This window comes from Telopea speciosissima, chromosome 4, assembly GCF_018873765.1.
Source record: "Telopea speciosissima isolate NSW1024214 ecotype Mountain lineage chromosome 4, Tspe_v1, whole genome shotgun sequence".
Classification (NCBI taxonomy): Eukaryota; Viridiplantae; Streptophyta; class Magnoliopsida; order Proteales; family Proteaceae; genus Telopea; species Telopea speciosissima.
In genome coordinates this window covers 64,496,919-64,511,751 of record NC_057919.1, presented here as the reverse complement: position 1 = coordinate 64,511,751, position 14,833 = coordinate 64,496,919, and the positions used below count along the sequence as shown (strand labels likewise).

The following is a 14,833-nucleotide window of genomic DNA, read 5'->3' as shown; positions in this document are numbered from 1 at the left end:
GACAATCTGCAGGATATGGTTTTGATATTGAGTTTTCATTTCTGGTTGATTTACCAAACTAGAAATACGCTTTTTTATGGTTCCATAAAGAAAAAGAGAGAGCGCTGGGTTGATTATGATAATATATATTTTTTTGGAAAATAGGTATAAAGAAATGTCTGGTTGTGTGCCCCTCACCCAGACACAGGGATGGCAAAATGACCACCCCACCACCATGTTGGATGTCTTGGTGCGCTCCCACTGGCTCCTACGCTGGCGCCTCATTCTCTCCCATATCTTTTTTATGGAGGTTGATTTTGATATTGTGTTGATGATGTAAGTTGCATTTGAGGTGTGGAGCAAGTGGGATTGTGGATGTATATAGCTTAAGGATTGATATGTACCAGAGAGGCTAAGATGAAGTTCGAGTTTTTTTTCAACTTATTTTTACTCTTGTCTTAGATGTTAATGTATTTTGCTACTGGTCTCAGCTGAGTTGAATCCGTCGAATTCAACCTGAATCCTAGAATTCCAGTGTGGAGACCGATTCAATTATGATTTTCAAAACCCTGCTTGGAAAGGTTTCAGGCTTTTAGTAGGCGGTTGTCCTGATTTGGTTTAGGAGGGTTTGGTTGGGATTAGTAGGGTAGTACATCGAGACAGGGCATGCCTAAAACTGGGCTATTTAACAACCCTGGGTTCATGTGGGAACAATATTTCTAGACTGATAAACAGTCCAAAAACCAAACACATGGCCTCTTTCCTTTAACAAGGCTGTCACTTCAAAGTTATGAGAACTCTATAATTTTCAGTTTAACACACTTTTCATGGTGCCCTTCTCAGCCTTACTATTGCTAGTAACCGTTATGGTTGAGAGCCCAAGATAGAAGTGGGACCATTTAATTACTAGAATGGTCTCAGCTTGTAACTGTATTGTTTTCTTTCTTTCAATCTTCCTTTCTTCATTCAAATACTCCTTTTCTAGCTTTCTCATACAGATCTGTATTGCTAGCTCCTCAAATATTTAGTGTCCTTTGTATGTCTTGACCATATTATTTCTTCATGTTAGTGCATGACATGGAGATATGCAAAATGACATTTAATATTAAGGATTTTTTCTATTTAGCAGTTACACGTGGAAACAATGTCTAGGAGTTGGATTGGAAGTTCAAGGGATGCATCTTTTAGGTTGTCTTCACAATATAGAGTTGAGGTCGATAAATTCATAGAATATGCATTTTCTAATGCATCCATAGGGGATCAGATCTTATGCCCATGTGTAAAGTGTGTAAATCAACTGTGGATGAATAAAAATGAAGTGTTAGAACATTTGATTTGTGATGGAATTTTATGGAATTATACAAAATGGATTTCCCATGGGGAAGGTAGGTACATCATCACAATCACGTCACTGTGTTAACTCTATAGTACAAGGTGAAAGTGAAACAAATGATGTTACACACACCATATTAGCTGAGCTGCGGGGAAGAAATACAAATGAAGAAGTTGAAGATTATGATATAAATGATCGTACCGACGGGGCAAGTATAGAGGCAGATAAATTTGAGCGATTGATTGAAGACGCAGGAAAGGAGTTGTATCCAGGGTGTGTGAAATTTACTAGATTGTCCTTCATTCTTCGTCTTTATCATATAAAGTGTCTCTGTAAAATGACCGACAAAGCATTATCAATGCTTTTAGACTTGTTGCAAGAGGCACTTCCTGAGCCAAATACGTTGCCAAAGAATATATACGAAACAAAAAAAATTGTCAAGGATTTGGGGCTTAATTATAACAAGATTGATGTTTGCAGAAATGATTGTATGTTATTTTGGTTAATAATATATCTCGATTGAATTTGATTTGCAGGATGGCTTGGTAACTTGGAAAAGAAGGACCACTGGAGTACCAATGGCTCCCATTTTGGGGAAATTTTTGAATACTTAAATTTAGCATCTTTTGTAGGTCTAAAGTGTTTTGAACTGGGAATCTTGATATGGAAGTAATTCTAAATACATTTCTTATAGTGGAATAGTTATCTTGGTATATTTTTTTTCAGTTTAACCTTAGTATATGGAAGGAGATTGGGTGGTGGTACACCCCTTGAACTTACTTTGGATGTAATTAAAACCTATTTTGGATATATATGGAAGGTCCTTCCTCTCGGTTTGGCAAATAGACAATTGTTTTAGCCATTCTCTTCTTGATTTTAATCAGGTTCAGAATTGGATTTTATTGCAGGTAAAGATCTTAGGTCCCACTTATTTTGAGAATACTGCTGATACGAAGATGAGATATAATCGAATCCATGCAACCATGTTGGTGTGTAAAGATTCACATCCATGAAGTTTTATTGCTATATTAGTTATTCATGTCACAACAACCCCATTGTTGTACCTTGATGTATTCATGTGGTTTCACCATTGATTTTCGGGTTTAAAGCAAAATATCTTTCTGATTTTTTTTTATTTGTGTTGTTTTACCAATTTCCTCTTCATTTGTGGGGTCAATCTAGTCTAGATTTGGGCAGTCTATTTTCAATGAAAATTCTTTAATGGCTTCTTTCTCCTTCAAAATGTATTTTTCAATAAAAACAAAAGATTTTCCTTTTTCTCTCCTTTTTCTTTCTTAGCCATGGATCTTAAAGTTGAATCATTTCTTGATTTTCAACAATAGGTCATTTGGCTTACATTAAAGTGGCCCTTAGGTCTGTAAATCGAGTTTGTGGATGGGTACAATGTCAGTCCATTAGCCCGGAGGTCATATCCTCCACACATCGTTTCGAGTCAAGGGTTCGAACACCAACCCTTGGGGCTTATAAGCAAAGCCCTTTACTTTTGCTTGGGTCCACACACAAACCTAACTGATTTATTTCAAAACATTGTCTTTCTTTCTTCAAAAAATACAGCATTCCATCATTGGGTTGGGCGAACAATGGACTAGGGTTACTCCTTCATAAAGGAACGAGTCTGGTGTTAAGCCAAGGGTAGGTAGTCTAAGTCTAGGTTGTTTGGATATTAACTAGTTTGGTATTCCAACAAGACTAAGGGCCTACATTCAAAATGAAACATATACTCTTCTCTCTTTTTTGTGGGTACTGTCATGTCTTTCTCTACTGGGGAGCCGATCTATATAGAAGTAATACTAGAACAGACTCACTCGGGTTCGTAAGTTTTTGGTGCTTTGATGTTTTGCGATTTTAACTCCTCAGATGTTGATACTTGGAGCATTTTCTAAAAAATGAATGGAACAGAGGGTTCTTACTTCCAACCACTTTCTTGGAACCTCCGTATGAAGGTTGCTCTCGATGCTGCAAAGGGGCATGCATTTCTTCACAGTGCTGAGACAAAAGTTATATATCGTGATTTTAAGGCTTCTAACATTCTTCTAGATTCGGTATGAAACCTGTGAAATCACATTTTGCTTATACTTTTCAGTATTGATGCATTTAATTGATTCAAATGTTTTTAATGATTTTACTAGACCTATATCAGCTAACACTAAACCTGTTTTTGGAAAATTAAAATCACAGAGCTACAATGCAAAGCTTTCTGATTTTGGTTTGGCCAAGGATGGTCGGTGATAAAAGCCATGTGTCTACTAGAGTCATGGGGACCTATGGATATGCAGCTCTAGAGTACCTGGCTACAGGTATACAATTTATTTGTCTTTGTTTGCCTCCATATTTGCATGTCATGTGCTATTTTGAAAGAATTTCGAACTCATGTGGACTTGTTTGGCTTCTATGCATTTTATTCTCTGTGTTATTTTGCTGGTGCAGCAGTTGATGCACCTGATTATAAGAGTGCTCACTGAAAAATAGAACCTGACTGTGCAATGACCTTGTTTTGGTTACTAAATGTCTCATGTTTCGTTCGCAAACTAGACTTGGTTGTAGATACTGGACTTGACCTGCTCTATCGATCTAAGTTGATTAGAGTCTCCATCAGCCAGTCGATAGCTTAGTTTTTGTTTTCAGTTATGGACTTTAAGTTTTGGGTTTGATTTTTGGTAGTCCATATTGGAGTTTGAAACTGTCCACTCAATTCTATAAATAGATTTAAAGGCATAAACCCCCCCACCCCCCAATAAGTTTATGAATTATATTTCAGTTTTCTACTACACATTGTCAAATCAGTACTTGCTCTGAGTAGATTCTTAGGTTCAACTTGGTAGATGCCAAAGGGGATTCCAGGTGAATTCCCGACCTGTTATATCTCTTCAATTTTTCAACTTAATTTATCCCAACAAAAGACCAGTTTATTCTAGCATCTAAACAACTGTGGCCCCCCTGTTCTATCAAGTTTTCCTACTAGTTTGGTGTGCTAATTTCCAGAATACTTCTTATTGTTGTCTCAGATTTGGTATTCAACTTTCTGAATAAAGTTTTCTGGATACCTGATATCTTGTACTGAGTTTGAACTGTTGGAATACTAGTGCAGGATCTACAACCCTATTTTCCTGGTAGTACTGCTGAGTTGGAGGCATTGTATGGTATTAAGACTTGATTCATCTGAATGGAAAACCCCAGCCCGACTCAATTTTATAATTAGATGACATGGGGCACAGTTGCTTAGAGAATGACTGCTACTTATATGTCAGTACCTCCCAACTTCTTGGGAGTTCATTCCAATCCGTAGTGCAGACCTAGTTTCTTCTATTGGTTTGGCATGAAGGGTAGTTTTTGAATTAATCACTATGTTTTTAGGAAGAAGCTTATATAGCACGTGGGTTTGACATCTCAGAGTCTAATCCAACAGTAGAATACGCATGGCCAACTCATCTTTTCTTAAAGTTTTTTTCTTCAAAATCTTAGGGAAAAAATAGAATTGATTGTTTCTCTTTTTACAAGAGAAAATGTCTACACAAGCATCTTTAATAGAATGTGGAGGTGGAATTGTGCTGAAAATGCATGATCTCTCTCTCTCTCTCTCTCTCTCTCTCTCTCTCTCTCTCTCTCTCTCCTCTCTGCGTGTGGTGCTGTGGGTATAGTATTTCCTTGGCCTTACCTATTCTGCAAATCTTAGTTTGTTTGGTTACACTTGATCTCGAAGTACTGAATATTTTAACTGTAATGAGGAATTTCTGGCTACATGTAGCTCTGTACTTTGATTTTGATCTCAGGTTGCAATTATGTGTCCTTCTGATCTTCAATTTGATTTTCTTCTTTTGATTAGGTGCAGCAGTTGATGCACCTGATTTTCTTGTATAGGTGTATTTAGGATATCAAACTTCTTTCAAAATCCCATTGTCTTATTCCCTAAAGTTCATTAAGTTGGGGTAAAAGAGAGTTTTCAAAGTTATAATTAAAGTGCATTAGTATATATGGTGGAATTTCTACAGGAGCATTGGGTAATGGCTCTTTCGAATTTATACTTTATAGCCCACCATTTCCTCTTTTTCGAATGTACGCACATCAGTGCATTAGTGTGGTGGAATTTCTGACAACCAAAGGCATATATATATTAATGTAAATGGAGCAGAAGATGCAAAACAGATTTCTTCTGGGGACTCATCCGGAGCAGGGCGATCCTAGACAAACAATCAATGGAAGAGGTAAGTAATGTTCTTACTAGAAGTTTGAAGTGGCTCAAATCAATCAAGCATGTTATTTGCATGCACCTTACTAAAGATACTTGAAGCATCTATATCTAACTAACTGTCTATCTATCTATAAATGTTTGTCAGTCCATCAAGGCATCTATTTACTTTAGTTTGTTGGTTTGTGCCCCTCCAGAGCAAGACAAAACTGAAACTCAAGCTCCGGAGGGATCTTCAAAAGTTCCAATATTGGTTCAAATAATCACAATGGCATGGATGGTGGAATGCAGTCAGTTTTATCTAATGATGATGGAGAATTTCATCAGCAAACAGGTTTACCTTCTAAGGAGGCCTTGCCCAGAACAAGGGACAACCAAATTCAAAGACAGGCATCAAGTGGAAGAGGTCAGTACTAACTGGTTTTATTCAGGAAGTAAATTTTTATGCAACAAAAAATATATGGAAATTGTATTTCACAAAATTTGAACTTGGAAATGGAAAATTATCTGATTGATAAGCTGCATAAGTTTCCAACTTTTTCTTCAAGAAATCTCTCATGTTGTGATATCCTAGAAAATAAGCATACTATATAGATATATGTTCTACAATATATTTGTATTAATTGATTAGTTAAGAGTTGTAAAAGAGGGAGAAGAGGCAAGGATTTCATCTCTGGATAATTAATTCATCTATTTCTGTTATTCTAGATCTACTGAAGTTTCAACTCCAAGGGTGAAGCAACCAAGTGAAGTATATATACCTTCTTGTTTGGGCCTTTAATCTTGAATTCCTTTTCTAAGACAAATGATGAGACTGTAATTTCGAAAATCAGATATGACTTACAGGAAATATACAAATGAGACTGTAATTACAGGAAATATGCTGATTTTAATTTTATTTTTTTTGGTTATTTTAGTTTTGGCAACGGTTATTTTTATACCGTTGCCAAAAAGGCCAACTTTATTGCTCTTAGCGACGGAGTTTTTTATTATTTACAACGGTTAATAGCGTTGCTAAATATGTAGTTTTCTGCAACGGTAAACTTTGTTCCGTTGCCATAATATTATCTTCCGCAACGGTAAATTCTTAACCATTGCTAAAAACCAAAATTAGGCAACGGTATTATTTTAACCGTCGCCAAATATATTTTTCCCAATGGAACCCCTTATTCCGTCGCCTAATTTTGGCTGCGTCATTTATGCCAACGGTGATTGCAACGGTATAGAAAACCGTCGCCATCATTTTTAGCAACGGATTTGGATTTTTGGCAACGGAAAAAAACCGTCGCCAAAAATGAGTTTTCTTGTAGTGACCCCTAGTCCATACTCCATACCATTACATCAATATGGAATCGGGATCAATTGATATGGGCAATTCGATACCGACTACTTAAACCATGGTATACACAGTATGCTCGTCAAGCATGTGAATTAAGTTTAGATTAAGGATCTTGATCATGACGTTAATATGAAATCACACTAGGCATCAAATATCTAACATATGGCATTTTTGTGGGGCCCAAATTTTATGAACAAGTTGACCCCAAGGCTTTGTTGAAAACAAATTCTAACGCGATGCAAAAAAGAATGGAAATCACAAACAACAATCACACAATGAACACAAGGATTTACGTGGTCCAGCAAGATTGCCTACGTCTATGATGAGATGAGATCCGTTTCACTATCAATGGAGAATATGGTTACAACCACTCGTCCTCACACCTCTCTCAAATTTTGTTACAGAGAAGAGCCCTCGTTACATATTTGTAGCAAAACCCTATACAAGAATTTTAGCGAAATACCCATATTGTCCTTTAAAAAATCCTATGGCTTCTTAACGGCCCGTCGAAATCAACCCACAAAACCAAGTGACCGAATACAAGACATCATAACCCCCAACAGGTTCTTTGTCCATGTGTCAACTTTCAGTCAATCCGATTTGGTCAGGTGACAAAACAAACCAAGAAAATCTAGGACTAGGGTGCAAGTTTGGCCCTGATGGCCTAAGCGCCCCCTGAGCTTAGCGGGGCCTGGGTTGAGATACCTTGGCCTTGAGGGTGGGTCGGGGTTGGGAATTTCCGGCCCTGAGTTAGGGTCGGATCGGGTCAGGGTTGAGGCCTCATGCTAAGCCCGGCCCAGCCCAACCCGACCCTGTCTTCTTCCTGTTCTTTCTTCATCTTCTTCAGCCTAGCCAGCCCATGCATCTCCCTTTCCCAGCCTGACCAGCCCATTCATCTCCTTTTTCCAGCTTGGTCAGCCCATGCATCTCCCTTCCCACCTAATAAGGCCCAATCAAGGTCAGCCCGGCCCGACCCCGAGGGCAGGTCAGGGTTGGATTTTTTGGGCCCTAAGTCAGGGTCGGGTCGGGTCGGGTCGGTTCGGGCCTGGGCCCAACTAAGGGGACTCAGGGTTGAGATAGGGTTTTAAAAGGCCCGGCCTAACCCGACCCTGTTGCTGCCCTATCTAGGACTATGAAGGTGCACTAGACTACTTGGGGGCATGGACACATATGAGGGTATGTAAATGATTAAATTTGAGACGAAAATTTGACATGTGAGTAATTTACAAGTGCGGGTATTTGTTGTCGGATGTTATTTTGAAAGATTACCCACTTGGATGATTCTTAACCTGAAGAACTAAAACTATACTCACACCACCTTCATGTTCCAAAACATGCTTGGTGTTTTTCACCAAACTACTTTTCACATCTTGTGTGCTTCTTTTGGTCTCAGTCTAAGGGTACAAAGAGGAGGAGAGAGCGAGAGAGATACAAAGAAGAAGCAGGTTGTTTTCCATAATTCCATTGTTTTTCTCTAGCTGCTAGTATTAACTTGCCAGCCAAATTTATCCTGTTTCATAACTATTTAATGACTTTTAGTTTATTTAAGCTCCAAAGTTGAGAAGTTGGGACCCAGGAATATTCTCGTTCATATATAACTAGATTTTAGCATGTTCAATATGGCTTTCAAATCTATCCCACCATATTTGAGACATTGGAGACCACCAAACATTGAGAATCCTGCTAGGGTTGAAGAACAACACAACATGCCAAACACCGACAGAGAAAGTTTAAAATACAATACATTTATATGAGTGAGAGTCTTGGTCAGAGTGTCTAATAGACTACTAAAAAATAGGTTAAATACACGAACCCTCTAAAATGTACCCAATATTCCTCATACCCCTTAAGGTTTTGATAAATCCACACGCATCCCCTAAAACCTAAAGCCAGTCCACGCCGTTAATTAATGCTAACGGATCTGAAATTGAAGAATGTAATATACAGCTATACCCTTGCTAGGGCATAATTACAAAAATACATTTGCAAATCTTTTTTTGTAATTAGTCTCTTTATTTTGTCATGTACGCATTTGCAAATCTATTTTTTCTTATGCAATTGGTGTGTTTATTCGTATTCTTTTGCTATTTATTTTCTTTTCTCTATTATTTTGATTCAACGTTCTAGGGTTCAAGGATTTCTTTTCGTAGTTGTTTGTTGATGATTCTACCACTTAATTGTGATGATTCTAATTGCCCAATAGACACATTACATCGTCAAGGTCTTTTGATGGGAAATGGAGAATTTGCATTGATTATACTAATCTCAACAAAGCTTGTCCAAAAGATGTCTGCATTGGCTCGAAGGAACTTGATCCCGGGCTCTGCGATGTGCTCCTTTTAGTCGCAAGCCCCTTTTTGGTTTCATTCCCTTCCTCGAGCTTGATCTCAACTAGCTCTTTTGTTAGCTCACTTCTCCGTTGGGTTCTTCCATCGCGGAGGTCTTGGAGGTGAATGGGGAAGGATTCCATTGAAACGACTCCCTTTCCTTTTTCTTCTCGCCTTGGGGTTGGTTGGGTAGGCTTTTGTGTCTTTGTGGGCTGCAGTGTTGCTAATTCCATCACATCGTTGTCGGAGGATCTTTATCACCTCAAGTGCACATCTGACGGTGCACATGCACTTGGGGGAGTGTTTTAAACAAAATCACTTTAAGGTGCACCGTCAGATGTGCACTTGAGGGTGTACTGTACTTGAGGTGATAAAAATTCGCCATCAGAATGCTACTTGATCCCCTCTACATATCCCAACTCCCGAACTAGTTGGGAATTTCATCTTAAGATGGTACGTCGACACCATGACCTTGAGTGTGTTTAGAGTAGGCCTTCTGATAAGAGAAGATCTTGAGAAGTTCACTCGTACTTACACGTTCCAAGAAAACCCTAAACTCTAACAAAAGCCTTTCTATTGATCAAATTAACCGTGGCTAGAAATTGACTGAAAATAACCACTCGTTTTCACTTGGCCCAAAAGCCCATTCCCATTTTGGAATTTGGGCTTTACAGGACCCATGTAGGCCCGTTTATAAAATGCCAATTGCAAAAGGGGAGTTTGTGATCTATGTGTTGAGCAGTACATGTGCAACACATTTTATTTTGGAATCGGTGTCAACATCAATTATATTTTTCATCTCTTGCTTCAATTATTTGTTTAATTTTTATTTTTTTTTTTCATTACAAAAGGAGGTTCGGCCAGCAGCAAGAATTTTTGGTTCAGGTTACATGGTTCAAGCAGGATAATTACACTAGTGGTTAATTGGTTCAACCATGAACCAACTCAAGTGGATAATAGAAGGGCTTATTCTATTGGACATCATACTCAATTATCCACTCACTCGGTCAGCAAAAGTGGTTAAGCTCACATGTTATATTGATTTTGTAAAACTAAGGTCCTCTTGTAGCTCAATGTAGCCTCAGTAAATAAAATTCCTAAGTGAACTAAAATCTCTCCTGCTAAGTTGAAGACAAAGAGGAGTTTATTAACCATGGGAGTCTTACTCCATGTTATTTAGAGTTTGAAAAATCTGGGAAATTCTAAGAGGCATTTCAAATTTAAATAATTAAAGTAATTATATTGCAGCAGTTCCTAAAGAAGTTCAGTAGCAATGGGACTATGTACATCTTGTTGGAAATGCGTGTCCATTAAACCCGAATTTGATTGATACATGGATTTATTTCTTTGTGTGATATTTTATTATGGGTTTATAAATTTGTTCCATAGGTATTCACCTAAAATAGTTCTTGGCTAGGGATAGGATCGGACATTGTATTTATATGGTCGTTACATTGTATGTCAATAGAAATGTTGATTTCAAAACATAAGTGTAGTTACACAACGTGTATATGTATAGAAAAGAATCTAGTATGAATCTTACATGTGTTACTGCTAGTAGTATAAGGACGAGATTCGTACTCGTCTCCAGTTGACCGTTTGACCTAAGAAATCCTTATTGTTGCGATGTTATGTCAAGGATTTTGGTACACCAAAAGGTTGATGTCCCTCAACTATATATCGGTGCAATAGATTCGGGGTAGCCCATCGTGAATAAAAGAGTTGCTCAACACAGAATCTGCTATTCTTGATTGAGGAATATCAAGTAGAGAAAATGCTTGTGATTGATCAGACTGGAATCTAGATCCAGTGTCATTTTTTATTGGGGAATATCAAGTAGAGAGAATGCTTGTGATTGATCGGAATGGAATCTAGATCCAGTGTTATTTTTGTAAATTGTTTACGAAACTATTTTTTTGTATATCAAATATAATATTGTTATTATTTAAAACATGTTTCAAAATATTTTTGGCGTCTGATCACGATCACAGAATCTCTGATAAGGACATGTACAATGAATTGGGGTTAGGCAATATTGGATTACATGCCCTACAGTTCATTATGAGATATTGTTTAGTAGATGGTCTTAGATATAAATTAAATGAGTTTAATTATGCATAGCATTTTATGAGAAATAATAATAGGATAATTATATATCTCTTTAATTATGACAATACAATACACTTTAATTGGATTAAATTCTTAGCCATAATTAAAAGAGACAATATATCCATTTTAGATTCTATCTCTTCCCTCTTAATTAGCAAAATAAAAAATTAATATTGTGAAATCTGATCTCTCACCAAAGTGGCAGGCTAAGTTTAGGAAATTGAACGTCGCAAAGCAACCAAGCCCTAATAGGGCTTTTATATAAATAGAAAGAGTGGGGGAGAGGCTCCAAATGTTATACGATGCTTCTTAAATGTCCAACCATTCCGCACCATACTACGGCTTATCGTCAAACTAATATTATCTTATTTGAGGTTGGGTGGCATTGTAGCTTTTGTTTCAGGCATGTTCAAAAATTTGTATTCAGAATGACTACATATAGTCATGCAGATCGAGTTCGACAACGACAATTTCTTAATCCAAAGAGAATTCAGAGAATCATATGTATAGGAGATTATCTGTTTGATACGTTACCAGAAGAATACAACTTCCAAGAGTTGATTAAGAAGTTGGGTCCAATCCAAACATCAACTTATGTCGTTCAACTTCCTGCTTACCTTTAGAAAATGCAGATAAGTTCAGATTTTTCGTCCATGGTGGATCATAGTTGTTTAATTCACCGAATTATTTGTGAATAATTTAGTGAATTCAAACTCAAAGAGCTGAGTTGGAAAAATTCGCCATATATAGAGACTTATCAAATTATTTGCGAATAATTCGACGAATCTGAATTTTATTCGAATTATTCAGTCATTATATAAAAAAAAAACTCAAAACCTTCTTTCTTTGGTAAACCGAAAAAACAAATGTATTTGGATTGAGGAATTATTCGGTGATTTAAACAACTATGCGTATGGCTGTCTAAACAAGATAAAAATTAATTATCCCCTATGTAATTCTTGGTTAAAAGTCTTTTTTTTTTTTTAAGAAAAACTTAGTTAGAACTTAGAAGTCGCACGGTAGCAAAAAATGGTCGAGTAACTCCAATTTTTTTTGGTGGTTGATGGTTTAAGACTGTAGAATCATTAAGAACAAACATTTTGGCACACATGACTCAATAAAATATCCATGATCAATTCAAAAGGTCTCAACTTGAATTATTGAATTGAATGCACGAGCACGTCTTCCTGCCCTAAGTTCCTTGCTTAAAGCAGAAACTGGGAAAGGACAACCTTTGAAAATCCCAAAACGTGCTGTATGAGCTACTTTTTGTGCTAGAACAACACTTTGAATATTTTAGGTAAAAAAAAATGACCTATTGTTTTAATCACAATCACATAGTGAAGTTTTATCAAAAATAAAATAAAATTTACATGGTCAAGAACTGCAAGTCATCTCAAAATTCAACTTGAGATCCTATTGGTTATGATTTTTAATATTTGTTATGCTTTTTGATTAATGAAACAAATGTTATCCAAATTTGATAATTGGTTGATAATGTTAAACATGTACTGCAAATGTAACGAATTATTCCGAATAATTCTTAAATCCGAATTTACTAACTATGTGGTGGATGTTTATAGATATTGAATACAACGAGGAAATTTTGCGATAATGTTCGTTTTTAAGTTAGGAATTATATAGGTCCTAATGCCTTAAATGAGAGATATAATATTTGATAGTTAAGTCAGTTATTTACTAATTGTTCAATTGTTCCAAGTTATCTTTTGTGTTCATTGTAAATTCACAAATGCACTTGAATGAGGGGGGGTTTGAGGAATCAGGATTGGATCGGCCAATTGTATTGGAATCGGTCATGATCGATCCCAATTACAACCAATTCGTAATGGTACAAAAGCTGGTCCTACGATGATTCATGGCCAATTTTAGGGTTTAATTTATTGATTCTAATTGATCCAGAATGAAACTGGATCAGAATCAGCGGCAACCGATTCTGGTTCGTATTTTGAGCTCTTCAACCCTACTTGGATATTACTGTCCTATCCCCTTTAGGGAGGAAGGACAAAATTGTGTGTGTGTGTGTGTATGAGAGAGAGAGAGAGAGATGCAAATGGAAATGTAATAGTGGAAGGAAATGTTTTCAACTGTACACACCGTGGTTTAAGTAGTTGGTATCGAATCGGCCATATCGACCGATCCTCGATTCTATATCAATGTAATGGTATGGACTAGGGGTAAATCGCTCTAAAAAAATTCATAAAAATGAGCGCAAAACCATCTGATCCAGCCAACCCAACTTTGAATTGATGTAACGCTATAGATTAGGGGTAAATCTATCAAAAAAATTCACAAAAAAATGAGGTAAACACTTTGAATCCAAACCGATACAAGCCATGGTGTGTACTGCTACAGATTACTTAAACCATGGTACACATGGTATGCATGTCAAGCATGTGAATTAAGTTTAGATTGAGGATCTTGATCATGTCGATAATATGAAATCACACCTGGCATCAAATATTCTGCCACATAAAATTTTTTGTGGGGCCCAAACTTTATGAACGAGTAGACCCCCAGGTCCTCTGTCCATGTGTCAACTTTCAGTCCAATCCGATTTGGTCAAGTGGCAAAACAAACCAAGAATATCCAGAATTACGAAGATGGACAAGACTACATGGGGATGGGGGTGTGAACACGTATGAGGACAGGACACGTAAATGATTGAATTTAAGATTGAAATTTGACATGTAAGCAATTTAGAAATGTGGGCATTTTTTGTTGGGTGTTATTTTGAAAGAGTACTCACTTAGATGATTCTTAACCTGCAGAATTAAAACTAGACTCACACCACCTCCATGTTCTAATTAAAACATGTTTAGTGTTTTACACCAAACTACTTTTCACGTATTCTTGTGTGTTTCTTATGATCTCTGTCCAAGGGTACAAAGAGGGGGAGAGAGCGACAGAAAAAGAGAGAGACAAAGAAGAAGCAAGTTGGTTTTCATCTCTGGCTGATAGGATGCTAGTATTAACCCTTCAACCCATATTTTATCTTGTTTTATAACTTTTTAATAGCTTTTAGTTTATTTTCACTTCAAAGTTATATGAAACATTGGAGGCAACCAACATTTTTTAAGAACTTAGGTAAGAAACATACTAGGGATGACGGAAATGTTTGCTAGGATTGATGAACATGAGGGTGAGAGAATATCTTGAGAACTTCATTCCTATTTATACATTCTAAGAAAACCTTAAGACCTCAAAGAAGAGCGCAACCAAAAATACAGAAGATGAGTGTCTCTTTATGGACCAAATTAGCCCTGCCAAAAAATTACCTGAATATAACCAATTTTCTTTCTATGACGCATTTAGTAAATGGAAAATCTGCAACTTAGAACCCTCTATGAATGGTTATGGAGAGCACATGGGAAACAACTTGCCTCAAGGAATGGCTAGATCGATCAGTTTTGGGTCAAATATGAAGAACTAGAAGACTCCACCGTGCATTCAACTTAAATTAAAAATGCAAAAGTGAGAAGCCCACCAGAAACCAGAAAGAGTGGTACAGGCTCAAGATA

General features: G+C 36.9%; 1 protein-coding gene across 1 annotated transcript in view; it reads right to left on the bottom strand.

Moving 5' to 3' along the window:
* The window catches only part of LOC122658867 (40S ribosomal protein S21), a 33,662-nt gene extending 19,227 nt beyond the window's left edge, over window positions 1–14,435 (bottom strand). Inside the window, exon 1 of the mRNA XM_043854005.1 lies at window positions 14,413–14,435. The gene's annotated coding sequence lies outside the window, so the exon portion shown is untranslated. The remainder of the gene's footprint in view (window positions 1–14,412) is intronic.
* Window positions 14,436–14,833: the final 398 nt, after the last annotated feature.